General features: G+C 39.6%; 1 long non-coding RNA gene across 4 annotated transcripts; it reads left to right on the top strand.

Moving 5' to 3' along the window:
* The first annotated feature begins 9,306 nt into the window (after positions 1–9,306).
* Positions 9,307–21,748, top strand: LOC111269623 (uncharacterized). Of its 4 annotated transcripts, none has more exons than XR_015314654.1 (5): positions 9,307–9,895; positions 15,941–16,001; positions 17,704–17,785; positions 19,726–19,933; positions 20,290–21,748. It is a non-coding gene; the product is annotated as an uncharacterized LOC111269623 (long non-coding RNA). The 4 variants fall into 4 exon arrangements; XR_015314655.1 differs by having other exon boundaries at positions 15,923–16,001; XR_015314656.1 differs by lacking the exon at positions 15,941–16,001 and adding an exon at positions 12,806–12,917.
* The last annotated feature ends 3,721 nt before the right edge of the window (positions 21,749–25,469 follow it).

The raw sequence follows: 25,469 nt of genomic DNA, 5'->3' as shown, positions 1-25,469 counted from the left end.
GTCCCCAGCCGTTCAAGGTGCCGTAGGCAACAATGTGTATGTGGGCACGAATGCTTGCGCCTCCTTACGGTAAGCGATTTTCATCCTGAAACTTCACCTGTTTTTAAATACGGTTGTCGCAAGTGTATTGATTACTAAACTTTTTACGTATTTCAAGAAAATCGGCACCAAGCGAGATTGGCTCTGCAGTAAGCACGGTTTAGACGCCTTTCTTGAAGGGCCCGAATGAAGCTCGAGTTCAGTGGGTTGAAGCCGGCGATGAACTCGTCGGCAATGATTGAAAGAGAAGCACAATGAGCGGGCAACGTTCCCAGTTCACTGACAAGTTCCTTCATCAATACACACGTTGATTGCGAATCAGCCGGCCGAACACAGACTATTTATTAACAGCCTTATTTACACACTCAAACTAAACGTCGGCTCTGGATTTATTCTTTCTAAGGCAAGAGCTAAACTAGTCATCCTATAAATTGAGAATAATTGTTGAGCCTTTAAGGAAGAAACGAAATTTCTAAAGTCTATGCGGAATAGTGTTTACCACGATTTTGCTTTCGCTACGAGGTGATGCATCCGTGTGCCGTCGGATTCAGTGGCAGGGCCTGAACTGTTTATCGGCTTAGCGGAAACAAAGGTCTAATCTTTCGAACCTAATTATGAGGAAGTTTAGCATGAAATCACCGGGTACGTACTGATCTATTTGGATTCGCCTCAGGAAGCGGTTCAAGTTCCACTGATAAAATTCGCATATTTCAAGTCCCTATCCCATTTTTCAGGACCAGATTATCTTCCGGTGTGATTTTAATGTTATACAACTGGTCACAAATCCGGATGTTGCACTGTGCCAAAAGCTTGCAGCAATAGTGGGGAGCCCGACCATTTGCTAGTAACTTAAACCAGCTTTTTCGTTGCACGAGGTGTAAAGGCCTTAACCAGGGGAAGTGCCTGGGGTATACCTAATTCGCAGATTGTGGGGGCGCAACAAGATTGCGATGAAAGGCTGGCTCTTAGAGCCAGCTGAAGCCTAAGTTTTCCAAACATTTTAGCAAAAGTACAACTTCTTTTACTCATGTGAATAACTCGTAATAATAATTATTCCACTCAACCGGCTACTCTCGACCATCGACATGTTTTATATTTACTATTGTTATTATTATTATTGGCGCGCGAAACCTCGACTTACATGTCATTTACTGGATTATCTAAAATGCTGACGTCCTTATTCGTAGTCTTATAAATGGCTGTTTTTAGGTAGCGAAGTGCTTCACATACTTCACGAAGACGCGTTATAGGTACAAGGTGTCTGTGGCTAGTTACTTATATATTCAATTCGGTTGTTCTGCGCTATCTTTACCCCGGGAGTCCAATCCATATGTAATAAGCGGCCAAAACTTCTTGTCCGCCTTAAAAGAAGAGACGATTGGCGCAGCTGTGGGCTGTTATTGATTAGGTATATTTCAGGACGTATCGAAGGGAGAATCGACGGCAGCTTTCTTTTGTTAATACGTAATTGCCTCCGCCTATCACTACTTACGTTTCGCAATTGCTTTGATCTAGTGGTGGGGGTACAATGTGCCAAAAGATAATACAGCGTACGTCTGACAATGGAGCAAATGTACACAAAAGTACCTTTAACGCTTCCTAAGCAGCTCTACTGATTCCTCTCTTCACAGATTGGCATTTAACCGAGCAGTCCTTTTGGTTCTGGCCAAGAAGTACGTAGACTTTAAACGACAAATATTCGCATTGTAGTACACGTTCACATACGCACTTCATTCGCCCCCACTGGAAACGAAGCCTCAATCATTGTGATCAGCTACAGCAAGTCAGTTCCTTTACAGAACCGCCTTTTGTCTTGTCACTTCGTTCCTGCTCGCATTTCGAAAACTTGTCCTCCTTAAAAAATCGCATTTGGCTTTATTATAGCGCGCGAAACCTTCCGCATTGCCGCTAATAGGAGAAAAATTCGCTTACAAAGGTAGTTCAATTTCCGGGTGTGACACAAACAACCTTGTGTGTTTCAGATTTTTGGTTCGTTTCGAATTTTCAAGAAATGTATTTTCGCTTTGAAAGCAATTGAACCTTTGGTATTCTCATGTGTACATATTTGCCGTGACCGTGTTTTTAATGTGGAGCTGAAGTAAGTGATTCGATCGATCAACATGATCGATCGAAGAACGTCAGAAGGCATAAGTACTCAGTCAAGCAGTCCTAAACAAAAAACCAGGAATAGTGTAAAAATCGCCTCAGGGAGCCGCGGAAGCACCAGTTTTTAATACGTAAATTACGAATAACGTCTAATTAAATATCGTTGCATAGGTACTACGTTCCTGCAGGAAGAATCGGCTCGATAAAGAGTGAACTTTTTGAACGCTCTGGTTAACACGTTCACCGAAAGCAATAGTTATCTAGTGATATTCTTATTATTATTATCTATATTATATATTAACTAGTTGTAAGGTTTTGGTTCCACTTCTATTGACCAAATTATTCATTTAGATTTGTACACTGGAAGTTACCCTTAGAGAAAATTTGCGTGAAATGAAAATCAGTCTAGATTAGTGCTTTGATTTAACGGGCACAGATCTAAATAGTTGATTCGGAACCTGAGCTTTGTCTAATAATTTCCGAAGTATTTGCAGGAACAGCACCGATTGTAGGCTCTCGAAAACACTCTACTGCCATCTAGCTGAATTATGCCACTAGCAAACATTTTACGACTCATTTCGAGTTCGGGTCAGCCTTGGAAAAGGATCTTTAAGGAATATCTTTGGTTGCTGGAAATGCGGGCCGCCTCTCCAGATCTTCCCAAGGGAGCTGAACTTAGTCCAGATATTATTTCGACAGCTTCAAAAGAACCGCGCAAAAGACTTCCGAGCATCTTTGTACTAACGACAATGCGTACCAAAGCTGAGAAAACAGCGGTAATCGTCTAATATTAGAATTATCTTTTTGCTAGGAATTCGTTGTTTAGTTACAATGTTTAAAAATTTCATTGCGGTACACAAAATTACGGTGAAATTACCTCAAGAAACTGAATTAGTAAGAACTTAAACGGCGTACAACAAACATGACACCGGTTTATAATAGACCCCATTATACATACAACCGATCAAGCTGCTGCGAGAAAAGACCAGAAGAGTTAACAAAATATGGCTGAGCAATCGTATAAGTTGCGATCAGTGTAAGCAGGCAGCGGCTATATACAGAGAGACATAACCTAGGTATGCCGATGCATGGTTCCATGTACACAGTTTATAGCAGCACTTTTTTGGCTGTATGCTCAAAGTATGAGGCCTGACAACTACATTAGCCACACGTGCTTGTATTTCGTAGCTTGTCGTGTATCTTCGAGGGCAACTAGGCTCGAAACAACGTATTTAATAGTATCTTCATTCTAATCAAAAAAAGACGTATCCAATGTTGAGTATTGCTTGCTAATAGTTATAACAGCAAAATGAAAAAAATCGTATACAAAGGTTATTTGCATAGTATAAAAATGGGGCTAATTGTTCTAAGTGCCACAGCTACTTTAGTTAATCGCTGTTTCTTGGTTGGAAGCAAAACTCTCGTGCGAGCTATGGTTTTGTAGTGATTAGCGAGGCTTTGTTCGAACATCGCCAGATACAGAGTTCATTACGTGGTCTTTGTGACCCCAGCCCATTTGCAATGTACTACGTTATAGGAACAGATTGAGCGGCTTGGCGACATGTCTTACTCTCTCTTATAATCCGACATTACACTTGGAAAGCAAGTTGGAACATTGATCTTACACAGGTGAGAACCAGATTCCGTATAGCGTCGCTTAGAGACAACAATATCTGTAAATGTAAAAAGGATGTGCTTCTTTCGTCGCGGCTATGTGCGATATTACGGAGTTCCTAGTGGCTTTTCTCTGGTGTATTCGATGAAATCGATAGTATTACTGTTTGGCAAAGCAGAACAAACCCAATTTTGAAAGTTCTTATTGCTTGGCCGCCTGGTATAAAATCGTCCATAACCCGAATGCTTTGTACAGCGACTTCGAATTAGGTTTTTTTTTGGGTCAGCCAATTAGACTTCATGGTCGGATTACTTTTATGGGACAGCTGCCAGAAGAAGTTCGATTGGCGATTCGAGATTGCCAAACAAAAGGGTACAAAGTTGCTTTTCTCTTAAATTCAACTGATGAACCTTGTTCACTTCTTACCTCGGTCAACTTAGAATATCGGTACAATCTAATATCTGACTGGTCAGTCGCACAAAACATATTTTTGTGAGGTAAGCCCCTTGGCGCACATTGACGTTATTTATTTATCTCTAAACTGAATTCCCCCAAGCAACTTTGTAAATCAGTTTACAAAACACTGTCCGTTGAAGTGAAGTTTGCCCCAGGGCGATAAGAAGTATTTACATCTGAAATTGTATGATAACTGCAATTTGATGCGGCGCTGTACATGCAAATCTGTTAGTAAGATTAATTACTATATATTGCGTTAAATCGCGACCATGTGCAGCAGGCGACGGAGGGAAGAAGATTCAGAAACAAGCTTGTAAAAACCGTTTCGCCGTTAAAAAGTAAGCAAATTTTTCCTTTACAAATTACTTGCCCTTCATCACAGATACCATCAGACCGGGCCGTTTGTCCCATAAGTCTTGGCCCACTTAATATCGTGTGTGCGTTAACTTCTAACGACTGAGCACGAGAAGCGGCCCAGGTCAACTCAGATTTGAAAATGGATTCACAGAGAGACAAAACGAAGCCTTTTACTAAGCACAACAGTTTCGAGCCGTTGAAGGTCTATTTTTATTGGCCTACGCGGTGCTTAGTTGCATGCATTACAAAATAGGTGTCGCTTAGCCTCGCATAAGCATTATTATAGAGTTTAGCAATTTTATTAATGAAGACTGACAAGATTCGAAGGAATTTAAGAACAGGACAACTTTTTCTAGGAGTAATTATACAAATGTGACGCTAAAAAGCTCGATATAATTCATAACAACAATGTCTTTCGTTTAAATCAAATAATAAAAAGTTGAAACAAACGGTGCATAATTGTTTTATAGTGCACCCCTGCATAGCATTTCCACCCGATCGATTGCGCTAGGGAGGCACGACTGATCCTTCATATATCATGCTTGTCCTTGCTACTTTTGTGCGGAACGAGCCCGACTGGGTGCGGTCATGTTTAGCAACTGAATTTATCAGGTTAGCACCTCTTATGAAACACACGTGATCTTCGAAAATAGGCATCATAAAAGGATCAGTGCACAGGCGAATGGGCGGTTTGTTTGTATATGGCTCGTCGATAAGTTTTTTGATTGTGCTTGCCGTTGCCGTAGCTAAGGCATCGTCGTATAAACCGTTACCATGGAAACAACGGCGGAAGCATACAGCTGCGCCATCCAGCCCACAATATAGGAATTATACGTTAGTGAATTGCTTCATCATAAATACGAATGTGTATTCGGGAAAAACAAAAAAAAAAAAAAAAAGGAATCTTCGCTACGCGGTTTACCTATGCCAAAAAATTATTTTTTCGATAACCCATCTGGTGTTGATCTTTTTAGCAAACAAGCAAAAAAGTAAACAATGAATCTGATAAGATAGAAAACTGTATTCGTATATTTAATATACGTTTCCGCAAAAAAATATGGCATATATATATTTTTTACAAAAAAAAAGTTTTCACAAAAATACTCCATTAAAGAAATTGCGCTGGTATCAACACCAAAGAGAGCAATAGTAACTGCCAGCAGCGCATCAAGCTATTACATATGTTACTTGCAAGTAAAAAATAAGCATTATTTCTTTCTATTACCCATTGTCGGATAGCATTTTCACACATGAGGAAAACTCGATCCTTATCAACAACGTTGTACTAGGGCTGACTAGTATATATCGAGACCAAATCAAAATTAAATGGGCTATGATAACAGAACGTTAAGTTTATCGCTTTGCATACTTCAAGTATGCAAAGCATGTAAGAATATCGGTAGCAATAGCATCTGACAAATGTGTGGAAACGTTGCGAAAAAATTAAATCACACAGAGGGTCTACACCGGGCGCTGAAGCGTCATCGGGCTCAGAAGAGTGGCAATCACCATCAATAGTGCAAGGACTTCTTTGCCCACTTTTGACATCTTAAAGTAAATGGAAGAAGTTTCTCTTTTTCAAAGATGTCGACTTCACCATAATCATGCGTGTAGGTAATCCACTTTATGTGAAAGAAGTAACCATTTCTCATCGAGAGATCATCGATCACTATAACAGCATTGATTGATCCTTAAGAATCTCCTTAAGGATTTCTGGTCGGTGTAGTTTCTGTCAAAAGCGGTCGAGAGTCGAGCCTCATACAGAGTAAATGTATTGTTCTAACGACTCAATTGAATTCAAAGCCTCAATACGATTTGTGAAGAGGTACCGCAGTCGTGCTTTGGCCATTCTTCTTAAGCGGACCGTTGTGAGTAGAATAAAAATACATAGATATAAATCCAGTGACATTCAAATGACGTCCAAAAAATAACAATGCGTCTATTACAATCTCGAACGCTTTTGTCAACAAAACTGCATCAACAATAGGTTAATCGAGAATGACCAGTAGCGAATACTACGAGAAATTTGTGTTGAAACAGTATTCGGGCATGTTGACGAGCTATTGGCTTGTAACAAAAATGTGTCCCAACAGCGAAGCAGCATTGAATACGAATGATGTGCGGCGGATTATTTAGCGTATAACGGTGCCCAACTCCCCAGAGCTATTTCTGCTTCGCAGCTGTGAAGCACCGGTGTATACCTGCAAGTTCCTCGATAGATATAATGTCTCAGTCTGGGATATCACATACCGTATTTCTACATGACTCGACGGAATCAAGATATTCCATTTATCAAATTCACTAAGAATATCGAGAAGACATTGGATGGATACAGATGGATACAACGCGACGCGTAACTGATGACGGTGAATGAACAGACAGCAGGACGGAACGATATCTAATCTAATTAGATCGAATGTTTAACAAGTAGAGGACGGAAATTTATTTCGGGGCGGCATAAATATATGTATTTGATAAAGACGTCCTTGAGTCTTCGAAATGACGAGGTTTTGTAGTGCAATCAAGGAACATATTCCAGATTATCAAAACTATTAGCCTAGTCATTGACGCGTTACTAGTAGAAATCGAGGGTGATGAGGTACGCCTGAGAGCATCAAGGGTAAGCCGACCGAGTAAACTGAGAAGATTTAAGCACTGAAGAGAGTTGGTTGGTAAGCTAAGACAACAAATCGAAATCCTCGAACCTAGATAATATTAGGTAGAGATAATCCCAAGCATGATGAAGAGATAATAATTAATCAGTGAAATCATCATTAGTCACGCATTGATTTCTAATGTCAATTAGTATTGTGGTGTCGTTAGCGAAAGCTTTGGTAAATGTTATGGATCTTCGATTGGTTCTAAACAACAAAAGGTGCACATAGAGCGCAAAAAACATATGGCATATGACAGCATCCTGCCCGATGCTTTTGAGCAGTCAAATAAGGGCGAGCAAGACGCGCAAGGTATCTACTTGAATGGGCCTCGTTGTTAAGTAACTGAAAAAACTTGTACTGCTAGGACGTCCTAGGTGGCGCCACATATGCATGAGTATGCCATGAGTCGAACGCTTTAGCTGTATCACGGAGTACCCTAACCGCGCAGCCGCCAACAACGTGCGTGGTCTATATCGGACGACCTAAATATCCACTTCTACAGAATAGGTCCTATTGAAGCTTGTGAATTAACTTTAAAGTGGACTTGAAGTTGAATGACTGTACATCGCTGGACTACACTCACCTTGCGAGGAAGTATATAATTGTGGGTTGCCTACTCCTGGTGATTAGGCTTTTGCCCTTATAAATGAAAATTACAGGAGACGTTTTAAAATCAGCGAGGAGTATAAAAATCGAAAAAAAAATTATCATAAACGAAAGCTAAACGGATTGTCGCAAAAGATATATTAAGCCTGACTAACTTTGGGGTACGATCGGCGTAGTTGTTTCTTCATAATTAGCTTTACAGCTGCTACCGACTCTGACTGTATGAACAGGAGGGAGAAGGGTCAATTGGATGGGACGATCAGCATAGAGGTGTGTCGGGCAACAACTTCGTTTTATTAAATTCAAACATAGAAGAGCTATAGAAAAGAACGAAAAAAAAGTAAGGTTTTCTGGCTCTTCCCAGTCTATGTCGAGAAAACAGAGCTGGAATGGTGTTTGGCCGCAAACAGAAGTGATAATCGCTTAGGTGCCAATTGAGGAAGCTTAAGCTATTTGGCTTGAAGGAAAAATGTTCGAGTTTTCTTTTTTTTTTTATGACAGTTCTATAACCTATCATCAATGGCGATAATTAACTTGTTAGTTGTCGTGTTGAGGGGGTGTACTACAAGTTCTTCGACTTACCAGCCTTTTTTTTATAAGCACTGAAAGAACGGCGGTTCTGTAACGCCCATCGGATAGGTTGGAAGTTTCAGTGCAGTGATCTCATCGGAAACAGTTAGTCCCAGGACTTTCTAGCTAGAGATTAATGAAATTTATCGTGCACTAAAGATCCTATGAACGATTTTACAGTAACAGCGGGAGCCATTTGGGAATGTTCAATGCAAGCGACATATGACCCCAAAGGTTGCGCTAACCTTAAACGTCAAATCTGAGCGTCGTAAACAGATCAGATTCCACTACACAAACCTGATCAAGACCAAAGGCAGTGCGAATTTTACTTGAGACATTAATTAAGAGCAGAAAGCCCAAGTCTATAGATTTACGGAAGTTAGCAGGCTGCCACCGAGGTCTCCCGGTAGAAAAATGAGGTGATCTGTAGGCAGAGTTACTAAGATAAATTCAACAGGACGCAAGTTCGACAGCGAGATGACACGAAGGGTTGCGAATGGGTGCAAATTGCTGTCACCCAGATATTACTTCGCGAAGAAAGATTTGAATAAATTAGCCATTAAGAGGTGGTGGCCATCTTCTTCATTACGACACCCAAATACGGTACTTCGTACTTGGCAAGAGGCAGAAACGACGCTTTTGCTGCCTTAGTCGTCTTCGAGGCCAGTGCGCACGTACAGGAGACTCCAAGCGTCCCAGCCAGTCTAGCCTCTCTGTTCTCGTCCATCCCACGTGACAGAATACGTATTTATAGATTGCGTATCTTTGCCCTTCGTTTTCTCTCGCGAAGAGATCGGTGATGGCTGCCCTCTCCGATAAGGTTTCCTTTCCCTACCGTGCGCAAAGGTGTTTTACGTAAGGGTCTCACCCAGCCCTCCTCTGTTCGCTTAGCTCGATCTCTCCTCGGATGGGACCGTTCACTCGGCGTTGACACACCTGCCTTCTGGAACTCTGGCGGCGGGCAGTTTGACTACGCCGCAGGTCTCGAACGGCAACAGCGGCTTCAACGAAAACGACCATTTGGCCAAGTCAGGACTCTAAGTGAAAGCTGTAGTCCTTGTTAGTCATCCCTACGACGCCGGCACCAGCCTAGAAGTCAAAAAAACTATAGCAGTGCTTGATCAACTACCGAGTGACGTTAGCAGCTGTGAAGCGCGTGCAGAAAGGCTGTTGTTACTAGTTGAGTTTTGTATAGCTAGTTGCGTTAATCGAAGACTCTACTGTTTAGCGTACAGTGGCACTACGGTCAGTACCCTGGCATTGATGCACTACACGACGTTACGCGTACTTCGTCTGTGTGAATAAGAAAAGAAGTGTGGCATTGACGTCTCGATTGTGAAGTACGAGTCAACAAGCAACTCAAGAGTACGCTTCTGCTGTCTATTACAGTGCAAGGGTGGTGCGCTGACATTTTGCTCAAATAGCGTAACGTCTGATTCTGCGTCGTGCTTTTCCTGTTATCGTAATACAGTCACAACTACAATATCAGGTACTAAGACTACATCAACTTGTTTCTGTGAGCGGCACAGAACTACAAAAGCAGTAGGTTTTCTCGCATTTATTCATTGGCCTGGTTTGCTTCCTGGTACTCTTCCGCACCATCACAGCTATAGCTGCCATTGTGTGATTGATTGAAATCATAGGGACAGGACGACGTGCCACCTGTCACATCGCGAATATTGGCAGCCCGCCCCGTATTTCTGCCTCAAAGGCACGAGTCTTCTTATCCGTGCAGTTCATCGATTTTATGGACACTGCGTATTTGTACATTGGGATCAAAACATTAAAAAAAAATTATGAACCGTTATTTACAAGGACAATTAATTATAGATTCGAGAGATTGTTAACAGGTAGGGAAAAAAATTAGACGTATGAGGCCAATCGTGAATCGTGGCGTATTCTGTACTTCGAAAAATATTCGGCTTTCAGATAAAGGGGCCGCCGCTATTGACTACGGGTAATAGTTATGCCATGGAAAATCTTAGTTGTTTAGTAAAAACATTGATATTGCCGAGCTTCTATTCAGATGCCACTGTTCTATATAGTTGTCAAATGTGGCCTTACAAAACAGAAATGGATATGATATATCCACAGATTTAACTACTGCAATGATTTGGTCTGAGATGGTCTAAGATGAAGCAATTTCTTGAGGAGTTCAGCGTACGGGTGCCAGAGCCGAGACAGGTGGCACGTTAAGTTCCACTAGAGAAAATTGTTTTGATGTACAACGATCTATCTGTATACCCGATATGCCAAATAGAAATTGTTCCCTCTATATGTATTATATATAGCACAATAGGCAACTAAGTTTATGATCTTAGACGCATCTATAAATGTCAGGTCGAAAAGATAAAATGCTATCCGAAACGAGTTCTCCAAATAGTACCAGATCAAACTTTCGGCTCGATATTACGGTTTTTGGAAATAGCAGAGGTCGTCGAAGGATGGACAGAGGTACGCGTTAACATGCCTCCTCCGTTACGAGAAAATTGTGCATGTTAAGTTTTCGTTTTGGTTAACTGGACAGAAAGTAAGCCCCTACATACCACTTTGCTAATCAATGTCAATGATTGCCCCCACTGCTATTAGATATAGAGATTTTATATAAATGGACTAACGCACGCAAACGTAACAATGCGATAGGTAGAAAACCCACTATTGTGGTATTAACAGTAACAATGCCGGAAACTAGTCGAGATTTAACTAAGCATTAGGGAATCTTTCTTCACAATTACATACCCCTGTAGGCGCCATTTACTGATCCCATATATTAATTAACCAGTTGCAAATAACAGATCGAGCTTCAATTGTTGTCCAGACTCAGTTAGCGACTCGCTATCAACTTAGTCACCTTAGCTTATAAATTTGATTGAGTACTTCATTTGGCAAGGGAAAATCTAAATTGAACAACGATTCATAAATTGCCTCTGATTCAAGAACATCATTCGTACTGCCAGAAGCGCCCAGAACGCTTTGATTCTACATGTAAAACGACCTTCCTCTGTGGTTCGTTTCTATGGCAGGTTGGGTCTTAACTCAAAAACCTTCTCCGTTTGTGCCAGAAACGCTATCGTCTTAATTACCATAAGAGTCATGATAAATTCACTTTTAATACCTGCGTAATCGATCGTTCTCTGAGTTTTTGTGCACGATATGCCCTGATGTTCCATGTCTCATTGTTACAATAAAGAAATACTCGTTTCCTGTATGATACAACAAATGATCTTTTCCTATTCGCGAACGGAATCAAGGCCCCACAAGCTGACCTTTAGTCTTCATGTAAAAACAATTTCTTCACGCAAGCTTAGAATACCAGTTGCCTGAAGTTCATTGGAGGCTCCCTCACTGCGCACAGGAGATCTTCTGAAAAATCTTCTGGTAGAAACGCATCTACAACAATTTCTAAATAACAATCAAATACAACTGAGCTGCAGATTTATTGTTGTTGAAGAATTAGAGATAGTAATTTCTTTCAACTTGAAGTTGTGACGTTTACTGGTTGGATAAGCCACCCAAAGATAGAGATAATTTTAAGAGCTACAGGCCTTTGCTTCAGTTACCTTGCTGCAATAGACAAACGCTGTCGTAGTGCGGGTATCTGACTCAGCATTTTAGTTTTATAGTTCCCTTGCCACCTAGCCTTATTTTTTAGGCTAAGCTCAAGAAAATTGTTACGCGTTATACTTAGACGTTATGAAATTCATTTAATTTAATCTCGATACGTTTACAACGTATATATATTTCTATACTAAAACAGGCTTTAGTCAACGATTTGCCGAATTCTTATGAGCGGTTTAATGAACCCATTATACCGCTACTCTGATCTTTTCCATGTATGTAACTTCAGTATAAGTTATAAATCGTTACTGCGAGGACGGAAATTTTTTTCAATAAAATGGCACTGTCAAATATATGCTGACTATAAAGTTTCTACCTATCGCAATATATCTTTTTCAGGCCACGCCTCGTATATTGTTGAGTCACCTAGTGTCAAACTCTCCATGAACTTCATAGAAGTTGGAAGATCTTTTTCTCCACAAGACGAAATTTAGTTAGTTAAGATGTAGCTCCTTTACTACACCTGGAGTTTCGTAAAGCGATTCAACAATTAAAGCAGGCATTGGGATAATATTCCACGTTGACAATATTTTCTGTTAAAATAAATCATCCCATTTGCGTATGTTTCAGCTACTTCACAACTGTCACTGCCTTTAAATGTGTTTTGTTATTAATTAACAGCAGAGGCATATCGCTAAATATTCTCTCAAACTAGTTAAAGTTGAATTTAGTGCCAATATTGTTCAGAGTGGTAGGATGAAATGAGTTTGTCGTCTGCTAAAGAACTTTCCTTGGCTCAAGTGTAACTGTAATCTGCACTCTTTCGACGACCGCGAAACAGGTAGCCTTTCGTACAGCGAACCAGGACACCGAGTTAGTTCTGGCTAGAGAGCATCTTACGTCTTAGTCTGCGATCGCAAAACGTAGTTGAATCAAAAATACTACATAAATCGGTAGGTAACTAGTTGAGCCATTATTGGAAATACCCACTGTTCATTGTTATTCAAAATATCCACTGTAGAATTTTTCTGGTATATATATATATGTGTAAAAAAAATTCGATACTCAGACCTACTTTCTGCCCTGAAAGTTACAATATGGATAAAGCCATCAGGTTCGAAACGAAAAGATCAATCTACGATCGTCCAGAGAGTACGCTTACGTTTGTTATTGATGTTATAGGTTTTTAGATCTTTTCCGGCGCAGTTAAGCACTTCAATTGTATTCAAGAGTTCTGTAACAAGTTTTATGGCCAACTTTTTTCTGGACGTTGTTCTTCATAGTCGACAGTATTTAACTTAGAAACAGGTACGCTTTAATGTTATATGTGTGATATCGCAGTGTCTAAAGATGTTCAGTGGTTGATCATGATTAAATTATGAAATTGACCAACGAAAACAGCAAAATAATCCATAAAATGTGATTTTTCCCATTTTCGGGAACTGTTTCTCATCAGAACTGTTCCATGTACGTGATTAACTCAAATAGCCAAAAAAGCTGAACCTATTTTCGTTAATCAAAGCTTGCAAACGGGATTAATCAGAAGCCAACGTTCCAAAATATTGCGCTCCTTTCAACATACCACTAAGAAGTTCTCAACTTTAGGGTCGAAAGGTGGTTCGTACATGATTCAGTTTTCTGTTCGCGATGCCTTTCAATTGTGCCTGTTTCGCGCGACGACGTGCGAAAAGGCAAATATGGAGATTTACGTTTCTCTGATACCCAATGGAACTAGCAAAGACACTATGCACAATTTAGTTCGTCGTTCCGAGTCGCGGTGTGCCATTGCAGACTAATATCGTGCCGCGTACCAACAGCAGCTGAATGCAAACCCCTTTTTTGCGGAAGTGCTTCCGCGCTACCGAATGGAGTATTTTCGAAGCCCCTATAGTCCTGCTTTTAGCGTAGTGTTGTAGGCAGCAGGTGACAACTTGTCGTATGATGAAAAAATTATACTTGCTCAAACAACGGTCAAGGACAGTGCAGCTTTGAGCCAATGCACAACTATTACCTATGGAAACGATCACCATGATCGGCCTTTTTTTACCTGGGAGAGCTAGTGCCTACTTGTTATAATTGTTCTTTCTCGACAGAGCGTTATAGAAAGCAGACATTTAGATTGACGCGTTTCGGTGCATGTATGTTAATCGCCATATTTTTTTTAAGTGTTCGTAAAATTGCTTTGTTTTAAACGTACACTGCGTAAGTAACAAAAACGTTCGCTTGTACAAATTTGAGGCGCATAGCTCGGTAAACGATAACAACCAATAAGGTTTTGAGTATTGGGGAAAATCGATACAAGTCGATTGTATAAGGCTACATACCCGACTTCGAAAAAGCGCGGCCTGGGCGCTAACATTTTACCTCTATGCTAATACCAGCACAGCCGTAGTAGTAACAACGTAGTTGAATAATAACGACATGTATAGAATCCTCCACTGCCACCACCCGATGTATATGTTAATAAAACATTTGCCTGCCAATGTGCCTTCCAAAAAAAGACAACACAACGAAGTTCAAGCAGATCTACTGTGTAAAAGAAGGATTGGAATCTACAAGGGGGAACTTGTAACTGTTGGTTTACATTCTTGTAGTAGGGTACCGTTGCCCCAAAATCTGAAGTTCCTTACCAAGGTTTAAGTGCCCTCAATATGCCATACTACAGAACCCCATAGAAAAATTGGTTTAGTTCGATACACCTTTCATGCTGTCAGAAGAATCCATCAACTGGATCTAATTGGGTACCTGTGTCCTTATCAAGAAAAGCTTACACTCCACTTTAACTGAAGATAAGAACACTTTGAACAAAATGTTCTATCAAAGGTCACTAGGACTATTTCTCTCCGTTTCTGACTGGGGCTTGCCCCAGAAGAATAATCGATTTACTGTTGCCCGATTTGCTAAGTGGCCATCCTACAGGAGCTGTCATTGTATCATTTTCCCCGACCAAGTCGACAAAGCATAGGCTCATCGTCGGCATATTGTCGATTAGCTTTGACAGTCCATCCATTGCCTGGCACGATGCATGCCTAATAGAAGAACGTTGAACGATACATTTAGGTGCACACACATGAAGTGAGTGGGGAATTTGTACGTAAGGAGTTACCGGCATTCGATTAAACACCTGGCACTTTTTTTGCCAATTATATATTCAGAGCTCGAAAAAGACTTAGATAAGCAACTAATCGCACGTATATAGGGCTTATATAACATCGTGAAGAGATTACATTGTATAGAGGTTAAGGTAGTTGCGTCACCAGACATTTGTGTTTGGCTAGATTTAGAAGCCAGGTATTGCTGCCAACCAAGATACGTTTCAAAAAGCCTTTCCATTGAGATAAAAAAGAGTGATAATTGCTACGGCAAACGTCTGATATATGATTCGTTATCTTCTTCCGTTAGGTATAGTAAGCGAAAAGACAACGATTGGTATTATAGTATAACCGTTAAAATTAACTTAGAACATCGATTTGATGCTACACATTTTCACGCTTACCCAGTGTGAAACTCATTATTAAGGAAGAAGCCAAATAAAGAACGCGTCTTTTCTACGTAACAGGTATAGTTCCGTTGCAGAAGCTGACTTGTATTTGTATGTGGTTCTAAACCTGAAAAGATCACTTTAGGTAGGGTACGCTTGGCAAACTGTTACAAAATAAATCGACCAACGACCCTGTCACCTATTTAAAGGAATGGGCTTACTGTTCTGTTCAGTTTTTCAAACGAATGTGCAACTGTTAAGTAGACAAAATAATAGGACAAAATTTAAAAAAATGCGCCTATTAAAACAGGCCGATACTCCTTCCATTATCTGATCTACCCTCCACATTTTTTTTTAATTGGACCCATTCTGAACCTGCTTTGGATTACGCAAAAAAGCTACCTTTACTAATGAAACACCTGTGCCACCTATCGCCTGGTTAGTATTGATAGAATAATATGGGATATTCGGCCTTAGATGCAGACTTGATTTCAGTCAACGCCGACCACTTAATCAATGAAGCCATTGCCCGAAGGTCAACTTCGAATAGATATAGGTAAGGCTCTTCGTTCTAAAGCTAAGTTTCCAATTGTAAATAGGTCCTACTTCTCCATACGAACTTCGAAAGTTATCGTTGCTTCCTAATTGCACAAACATAAACGAGCTCTTTTTGACATTGATTTGTATTTTGCAAACGCGCAGAAAAGTCAACAAAGCGAACAAACGGATGTATATATATATATATGTACGATGAAAAAGTTATTGCTTTAGGGTACCTAATATTTACGGCGTTATTGGGGTAGGTCCGCGCCTTGCCTACGCAAAGCAGCTTGCCCCTCGTATACCTTTTTTGGTCAGTTTTCTTGAAAGCAGCAGCAAAAAAAAGACAAAGAAAAGTAGAAGCGTCAAGTTGATGAAACTTTTCTGTTTGGTTACTTTTGCCAACAATCGTTTCTTGCGACTGCAATGATGAACCATTTCATCTCACGCATACAACGAGCTTAAATTATTCGATATATACTATAAAATATGTCGATTAAATGGACTCACTAGCAGCTGTCAACACTGTCAAAGAGATGTCCTCTGTCAAACGGTTCTGCTCGTCGCCGAATGGTTGGGTTATTCTTATGGGGTACTTTAGTATCGGACCCTCGATAGTTCCCTATAAAATATTTGCGGGTCCGGTGGACTAACCAGTGGTCAAGCTTAATGCCAAACTAGCGGCGGCGCAAGGGTATGACAATACGAATGGGATAACAGATAAGCAGTAATGTACCCACCGTACCCCTCCTACTGCTAACTGTAGCAACCATATTTACCGACTGAGCGTAAGAATAGACGCTATGTAAAGATAGGGTAACTGTGAATGCATTACACTGGGAACAAAGATAGACTATCACATATTCATTGCTCAAAAGGCAGAATGTAATGGTGCAGGAATTATTTATTTATTTATTTGATGTAAACTTGAATACTTTTGTTTCTGTTATGAATAGCTGATAAAAAAAATACCACGAGTCGCTTAAAGTCAATACGTTAAGATGGCTTCCGTTTTAGACGTATAGACGTAGACGTAGAAGACGTTATAGATAATAGCATCCATCATGCCTGTTTTCCAAAAATAATATTAAATCAATTATTCAATATTATATTATTTTTATTCTATGTGGAATTGAATGTTTTTTAAGGTTTGGGTTGTACAGGCTGGGCACAGATTGCACGACAATATACTTTTGACAACCTCTCTTTACAAAACAGGTACTGAAATTTAGAGAAATTTCAAAGTTTATGCGCTGATCGTAGACTGGTACAAAAGGCAATTTAACATTTTTCTCCAACAATGAATAGTAACTTGCAACAAAGTCAATTTGCCGAATTAATTGTATTGATCCGAGCGTTCGCTGTATGTAGCTCGCCCAGGGGCATAATTTCAACTGTGGCAATTAGCGATTTCAGTTGAACGAACCCATAGACTGGAATATAATAGCTAAGTATGGGTGCACAAATTCTAACTGTGTGAAAGTCTTACATATGGCTTCGAAATCTTGTTTATCTGTATATGAACTATATTACTGTTGTTGTTATAGATAGAAGTTCCTGTTTTAACAACCCGACATTGATTACAATTCCTCCTTTATGATGCAGAGGTTCAAAAGTATCACATGGATTTGGGGCTTGAATCATGCTAAAATAGGGAATGCATCAAACATAGTATTTAAAAAAAGACTTTCTCAACTAGCAGTTTTTATTTGTTTCAGGACACCCTTTAACATTATCAACCGTGTGCAAATACATCTGAGTTGGGAAAACCATACAAGCCGGCATGACTGATGCCGTAAGGTTAGTATGCACGTATAGGAAGAGAAACGAAGGATTTTCCTGCACAAAAACCTGAACCCACTTAGACCTAAATTAAGAGCATCTTTTCTTAGATGAAAAACTAATAATAGAGTAAAGCCTTTCTTTGGTGCTAGAACTAAATGTAGACCTAAACAATTTAAGCCAAGTTATTTCAATTATAGATAACAGCCTGTATATTTTCAATATGTGATTTCTATTTAGCTGTTCAATGCTATTAGTTATGTTGAGCTACAACATGCCAGCGAATACACATGTTGATACGATCTGCGGTAAAACATAGCTTTTACGTGGCCCGCTATTGTTAGATATGTGTCTCCTTAAGCACAGAAATGGGCTACTTTAATTAAAGGGTAATCTTTACTTGCAATATCTTCTTAGCACAGTTATATTTAGGACGTAGAAGTTCAAGTCAAAGTAAAGATTACACAAGCTGTGTTAACCCAGCCTCTATAATCATGAGACTAATCACTGACCTAACCAAAACCGAGGCACCGGTTCTCAGAAGACATGGTACAGCTGAGATTTGTAACATTTTATATCTCTCGGGCCCACTGATAATATGCGATAACTTATTCACCTATTTAGGATTGCTGATTTCGCATTAAGGCCAAGGCTAATGCCAACATATTCCAGAGCAGTACAGAATGGCCATGATAACTTCGTTCTCAATATTTAGTTCCCACCGATCGCCTCTTTCAACCACCAGTGGCCATTTGCCGAGTCTCTGGGATGATCTGACAATAAGGAATCTGAAGCATCTGAACCAAACGAAGACCTCGTTCGTCTAAAAGGCTCGTCCAAAAGATTACATCGAACAACTTGTAAGAGGCTTTTCGACCTCTTGGCAGCAATGACACCCTTTGCTTAAGACCTCCGTCGCCATTTTAACCTATCGGCAACTCTAGCACTGTGAGAAAGTCGGCAAAAAAAAACTTGAAAATTCACTGAGGTCTATTCCGAATTCTATCTAATGGAAGCCATGATGAACAAGACCTGGAAAGCGACCTGGTCTAACAGACATATAGTGACGCGCTACGCAGTGCACGATTTTCACGATTGCTTACGCAGGATACACGAGTGCCGTGAATCCAATAAGTATTACGTTTTTATTAGATGTAGGTGATCTTGGTATCTGTATTGTTCCTTCCGCTGCCGACAAATTTAATCGCTGGAAAGCCTAGGTCTGTAATTAACCGACCGTTGGTAACATCATAATGTATCATGTACAATGCAATAGTAGCTCTTAAATGATCCCATAAACTCTAGCTATCAATCCAGGAATCGTTTTATGACCTGAGCTTTAGCCAGGCTCCTGAACTCGTCATAAAACTTCATGATAAAGGGCATAGAAACATATAAGGCTTAGTAGGCCCAGTTGTTTTAAATGTACATATACTTCAGGTGTTTAGAATGCGATCTATCAAATGATTTTGACTGATAATTGTGGAATACGAGCCTTCTTTTGTCAGTCGGGGGCAAATTCGTTCCAAGCAGCGATATTAATAATCATACTCGTCGGAACAGATTCAAGGGCACGAGAACTTTTATAAATACTCTTCTTACGCTGAAGTAAAGTACAAACTGTTTTAAAGTTTTAGAATTTGTCTGCTCCACTTGTACGTGCCCCGACGTAGGTAGTGTGAAATATATAGACAATAACTGAAATGTAGAATTTGCAAGTTTTTAAATTGTCTCAGTTGCACGTTTTCACCCATTCCACAAGTCTTAGTTCTTAGAAGGCAGACACGTACAAAAATACATCATTGGTATAGCGAACAGTATATAGTATAGCCGAAGATGCCCATCAGTGTATTTGTAAATATACTAAAAATCTACTGATATGTCTAATATCTATGATATATAGGGGCAAATCTGAGAATAGGTTACCTTGATTCACTTTAATATCATCATTTTCACAGCGAAACACAACAGGATGCCGATATCGACCTGAAAGATCCAGAGCTGTCAAAGGCAGCCCTGAAAATACAGGGAAAATTTCGCCTAAATAAGAGTAAAAAGTCGGCACCGCACAAGGCGTCACCACCATCGTCATTTGACGCATTGTCAGCTAACGGTGGCGAATCTACAAATTCGCAAATGGCCACGGAAGATCAGCAGAAAGACGAAGTAAGGAATATCATATCTCGTTCTTCTATATAACATGCATTGTCTATACACTTGTGTATATATACTTGTGTATACTAAGTGCAGTTGTATCTAGTTTTCTATATACATGTACAAATCTACCATAACGTTTCTTTTTGACAATAACATCATCCGTTCCCGTAAAAATTCATAGCACAATCAACGTCGTATTATACGGTATCCGTATCGAACTATTGCACCATCGTCACTGTTATTAGTCAGTCCTATGTTGAATGTTATCTCTCGATTTTTGAACATTTTCCTTTGTAACTATTTCGTCTTCGGACTGAAGTCGTACACATAATTAACGCTGTCACTGTTTATTATATGCATTGCAGAAATCTGCTGCAGCAGCAATCATGAGGCTTTTTTCGAATACAACGACTTGAACAACGACTACAACGACTGAGGGCCATTTACTATATTAAGAGCATGCTTATACCAAATTTTCACTTTCATTCCAAGCCAAGAAACCATTGTCATTTCTATTGTGCCCCTAATATATTGTATTGTGTATAAAGGACAGGTAATCTTTTAGAACCCAAATAAAATAGAATGTTATCTTTGTGCCGATTTGACAATCGCCGATGCTGCGAACAGACCCAAAATTTGGCATTGACACAGATATAACTGCTTTTCTTTGCCATTTACTGTAGTATGAACGATAATCTAGTGCGTTACTATGTCTGTAACTGATCGAAATGTACTTCCGCAATGAATACATTTGTAACTTGTACAACTTTCGAGGGTTTGATAATTCCGTGTGAGTCGCTGGAGTTTCTTGCTGAATGCAGGATATTCATTTGACTGGCAATTTTTAGAATATTCCTTTTACTTTTATTATGCAGTAGCGAAGCTCTATTTCTCGTAACTATCAGTCGAACAAGCCAAGCCTAGTTCGATTAGTTTTTGCTATATTTTATCGAATAGAAGATCGATTCTTGCATGCCAGAGGAACGTGTCGTTTCGATGCAGCAAATTATCTGGAAGTTGCTTTTGTCCTAAGTATTATCCAGCTCAATTGCAGGATGCACCGGACATAAATCCTGATCTCTTATTTTTGAGCCTGAAAAGTTTCGTCTCACAACGCAATCGACGGAGCATTGACTAGCGGGCTAAGCAATTACAATGGAAAGCAAAAAAAGAAAACGGGGAAGGGTAAGCTTTCTAATTTGAGATCAGCGACCCTGTGCAAATGCGAAAAAGGTCGGAACGAACTGCAGGCACCGAAGGAAATGGTAAGGAAAGCGTTCTGAAGGAGTGGCCGGATCCTGACCGGACCGTAGCAAAAGCAAGCTGAGTGCCTAAACGGTTCTAAGAAGTTTAGATTCAGCCCGACAATGGACTGACTTTCAACTAAGACCTGCCGTTCTTACGCACTAATGGATTACCTACGATTACTATGAATGAGTGGTTGTCAGCAGTCACAAAATAATCTGTATTTAGCCACTAGCATTTAGGTCGATTTGAAAAAGCTAGGACCACCTTACCAAAGCAGTCGAAAACGCATCTTAAATTTGCAGGGTCTATTTTAAAAAGAAAGGGGAAAATAAAGGGAAAACGTGCTGTTCAATAATGGACTATACTCCTCACGTTAAGGACGGAGATAAGTCTCTTAAAGGGAATTCAATTCTTGTAAAATATTCGAACGCGTCAACGTTAGCACTCTTCAAAGAACACTATCTGTATTACTAGAATAGTTATATGGCTATAAACGAAGATCTACAACTAACGCTAAAACATAATATAAAGATGCAAACTATCGATCATATACAATAAAGCCACGCGTATACTCTAGCGATTTTTTTCAATGATAAACTTAAAAAGTAATATTGTTCATGCTGATACATAGTATAACAATAATATATTCTAAACAAAAAAAAAAAAACTATTATATTTATGTAGTCCCTTAAACACTTCTACTTATGCTGTATAGTATGAATAGTATATATGCGGAGGCTGTATGATGATCTAGGCGGTATACGACTTATCCACGGACTGCGAACGGCTTCAAGACCTACAAATCGCTTTCGCTTCCTCCATTTGTCGTGCTTAGTTTCGTAACTAATTTCAGTAAGGCTTTGTCAAGTGCTTTTGAGGTCCTTTCCAGGTATTGGATATTTACTTCGCGCAACAACAACAAGTTATGTCAATGAACTATTTCACATGCTAATGTTATACTATTTTTTATTATTATTATGTGTTTATTATAATATATACATAATATATAAATAATTAAATATATTAATTATAAATAATATATACCGAATCTAATGACGGCGTTTATGTCTGATTAACATCCACAGCAGTGTTGAGCCGATACTATTAAATGAAACCGAAATAAACGTATCACTGAAAAACTTCCGAATGGTTTACCTATCGAGACAGGATTTAAATACCGAGTACACCTTAAAAAGTGACGGTCACTGTTAAAGGCCACCTAATTCTATAAGCAAACTCTAGGAATCGAGAATTTAACGATTGCACAGGAAAATGCTACTGGCCTATTAAACATTTTTTTAACTGTCTGTTAGCTGGAAATTTTCGCTACACATTCAAATATATCCAAAGTCTATTGTTCCGAAACTGTTGAACGGATCGAAGTTTTTTGAAAAATGAAAAGGGCACGAGTATCTAGTTGAGCATTTTAGTCTAACTGAGAGCAGTCTAACAGGTCGGGGAGATATGTGCAATGGTTTCCAATGCTGGCGTTCGGTGTACATATAAGCTGAGATCTTCAATACGTTTTATGAAGCTAAAATGCAGGCATTCAGATTGATTATTGATCTGACTGATTAGAGAGGTCACACCTGATAGAAGCGTCATGGAACAACCATTGACCTACCTTTCGATGGAAGCTTTTCAACTAAATTATATATCGATTACTGCGATCAGTAGTACATTCGCTTCGATGTATAGCTACCATCTACAGGGTTCGGGCTAATGTAACGTAACGTAACGCTTCGAAGTAACAGTGGGTGAAGAGTTCTCACGTCCTTTCTAATACCAGCACAGGTGAAACTTTTTCGTTACCGCTTCCTATAGGCGGTCTGGCAATTTAAAAGTTAGCTGAAATCTCATGGTCTAGAAACACATCCATGATAGCTTGCAAGATTTACGCATGGTTTAGGGGAAACTCTCATCAGTAGTCGCCAGCTGAAGACCCTCTCAGGACCCAAGCATGTGGCATTTACCTTCATCCTATTGCTAAAACTACTGTAAAAATGTAGATTTTCGGGTCAAAAAAGGTTTCGGATTCAAGCGTAAGAAGTAAAGCGAAAACCAGTCCAGTATCGAAGATACTGTTTCCGGCATTTATCGAGGAAATCGAATAATACACTCTGAAGCGTTAGTCGTGTAAATGAAAATAAACTAAAAAAATGTTATGTATATTCTTTGAATATGTTTTGAAGAATTTCGCATTAAGGCAGCCAGTTTTACTAGACGTCTGGTACGAAGATTTAAAAAAAGTAGTATATCTGAACAGACGCGAAAGTCTCTCGGGGCTGCGAGGAGCAAGACGTCTATTTAAATTTACGAAATGGATTTTAGCAATCGTACTTTAGAGACGCTAAACCATTCACGGCTATACCAATTGACGTTTGAATGTGAATGACAGATTTCGTAAGGCCACAGATGAGCAGGCTGCGTCAAGAATACGAAAAAAGCTTATATTACTAATGAACTAATTAGAAGTTGTTCTTCGTTCTTCAAGGTAATTAGTCTCGCAGAACTAAAGCAATTCTTTAGCATAAACACAATACCGCAAGTCTTATTTCAATATTACAGTTTTTGTACCCTCTACTGAGCAGTTGTTATGAGGACCCTTCAACGAACATACTCGCAGCCAGCAAAGTGACTGAAGTCTAGATTTTATTGTGATTCCGTTAGTGATAATCACATCAAATGTTACTCTGTACAAAAGTATTGAACTCGTTTATACTTCCATCATTCAGATTGCTACTCAATATGAGCTTTTCCGCTATAAAGATGGATGACGTAAATTATAAACGTTTAGTAATAAAGACCCTGTAAAATAAGCCGTTGTGAGGAGTTGCGCCTAATCACTGCTGGGCGACCGTTTGTCCTTACAAATTAGGTCTTTAAAAGGCGTTTTTTTTAAGAATTACAAAAAATATATGAAACACAACGCACAATGAAAATTTTTTTTTGTTCCTTTCTCTTTAGTTACTTGGCTTGTTTGCTTGAGCCCGCTACGCGTTAAGAGAACACAACCGTTGAACGAAGCCACGGTGACTTTATCCAAGCGAACTAGACCGCACAACTTTCTATCGAAAGGATATCCATCTTTTTTTGTAATGCGTACTAGCGCATTCCGCACTCTCCTTGCAGTGACATTAGCGTTCTCCTTTGGAACAGCAGATTTAACACCGGATGAAAGGTCACGCATTACTAGACGGGCCTTATCACAGAGGAAGTTTGAGGTCTGGGCTCTTAATGGATTTTACGTTTGCTTATCCTAATATACCTTTTAAGGCAATAAATGATTTCCTCTTCTATTGCTTGGACCCATTTGCCGTTAAAGGAACCTCTGTGCCATTTGATGAAGGAACACTGATTACTCCAGACTCGTTGAGTTAATGGGGGAAGCAAACTTTCCCTGTGCCCCAGGGTTCGTAGGACGAAGAAGTCAAGTGCTCGAGACAGGCCCTACATTCTCAGTGTGGCCTTGCTATGTCTAACCACCAACTGTGACTTTGATCCATTTTCCCCAGGCACTCTTGACTCAATAAACTATTGATTTCGACTATATATGCGAAATCTACAATAATATATTTTACCATTCTGGAAAGAGTCGGCGTACGAGTCAGAGACCGCCCTAAAAATGCTACAGTAGAGGCAAAGAGTCGAAATATAATAGGTATAGTAGGTTATGAAAGAAGGTACCGAAATATATCGCTTGCGAAAGATAAAGCGTCTGATAACAAAGTAAAGAATATCGCAATAAATAGGTACCTGGCTACCAAAAATTGTTGACGTTAAAAGTGAGTGGACGTATTGGTCGCTAGTGGCGTTCAAGAGCTGGCAACAGCAAACATGAGCGAACTCGACCGCTATCAAACAAGCTACGGTGCCCGTTTAACCAAACGGTATGCTTTGCTATGTGCGTTTGCCCATATCCACCTGTAAATATTTACTGAAAACGTTGTTCTAAATGTAGGGATGTTCTTTATTTAAATAAACCTAATTGACATAAATTAAAGTACGATATCTACCATTTTCTTTACCACACAGACTTTGACGTTTACATGTATTGGCGTGTACGAACGAATTCAACTATCGATAAGTTGTTAGAAATAATATATATAAAAAGATAAGATTAGGACTCATTAGGATAAGGCGGAGGTTTAATAATACGACCGTCGTATAAATGATAATCCTTAATCCTCTAAATAGACCTCAGTGCTAAATTGAACATCACCTTCTGACTCAGTTAAAGTAACCCAACCGAACGTTTTGTGATAGAAAGTATTTCTTGTTCTCCATATATTTTTTG

Source organism: Varroa jacobsoni, unplaced genomic scaffold (assembly GCF_002532875.2).
Source record: "Varroa jacobsoni isolate VJ856 unplaced genomic scaffold, vjacob_1.0 scaffold_1400, whole genome shotgun sequence".
NCBI classification, from domain to species: domain Eukaryota; kingdom Metazoa; phylum Arthropoda; class Arachnida; order Mesostigmata; family Varroidae; genus Varroa; species Varroa jacobsoni.
Note: the sequence above shows the minus strand (reverse complement) of the source record. Positions and strands in the feature narration are given on the sequence as shown.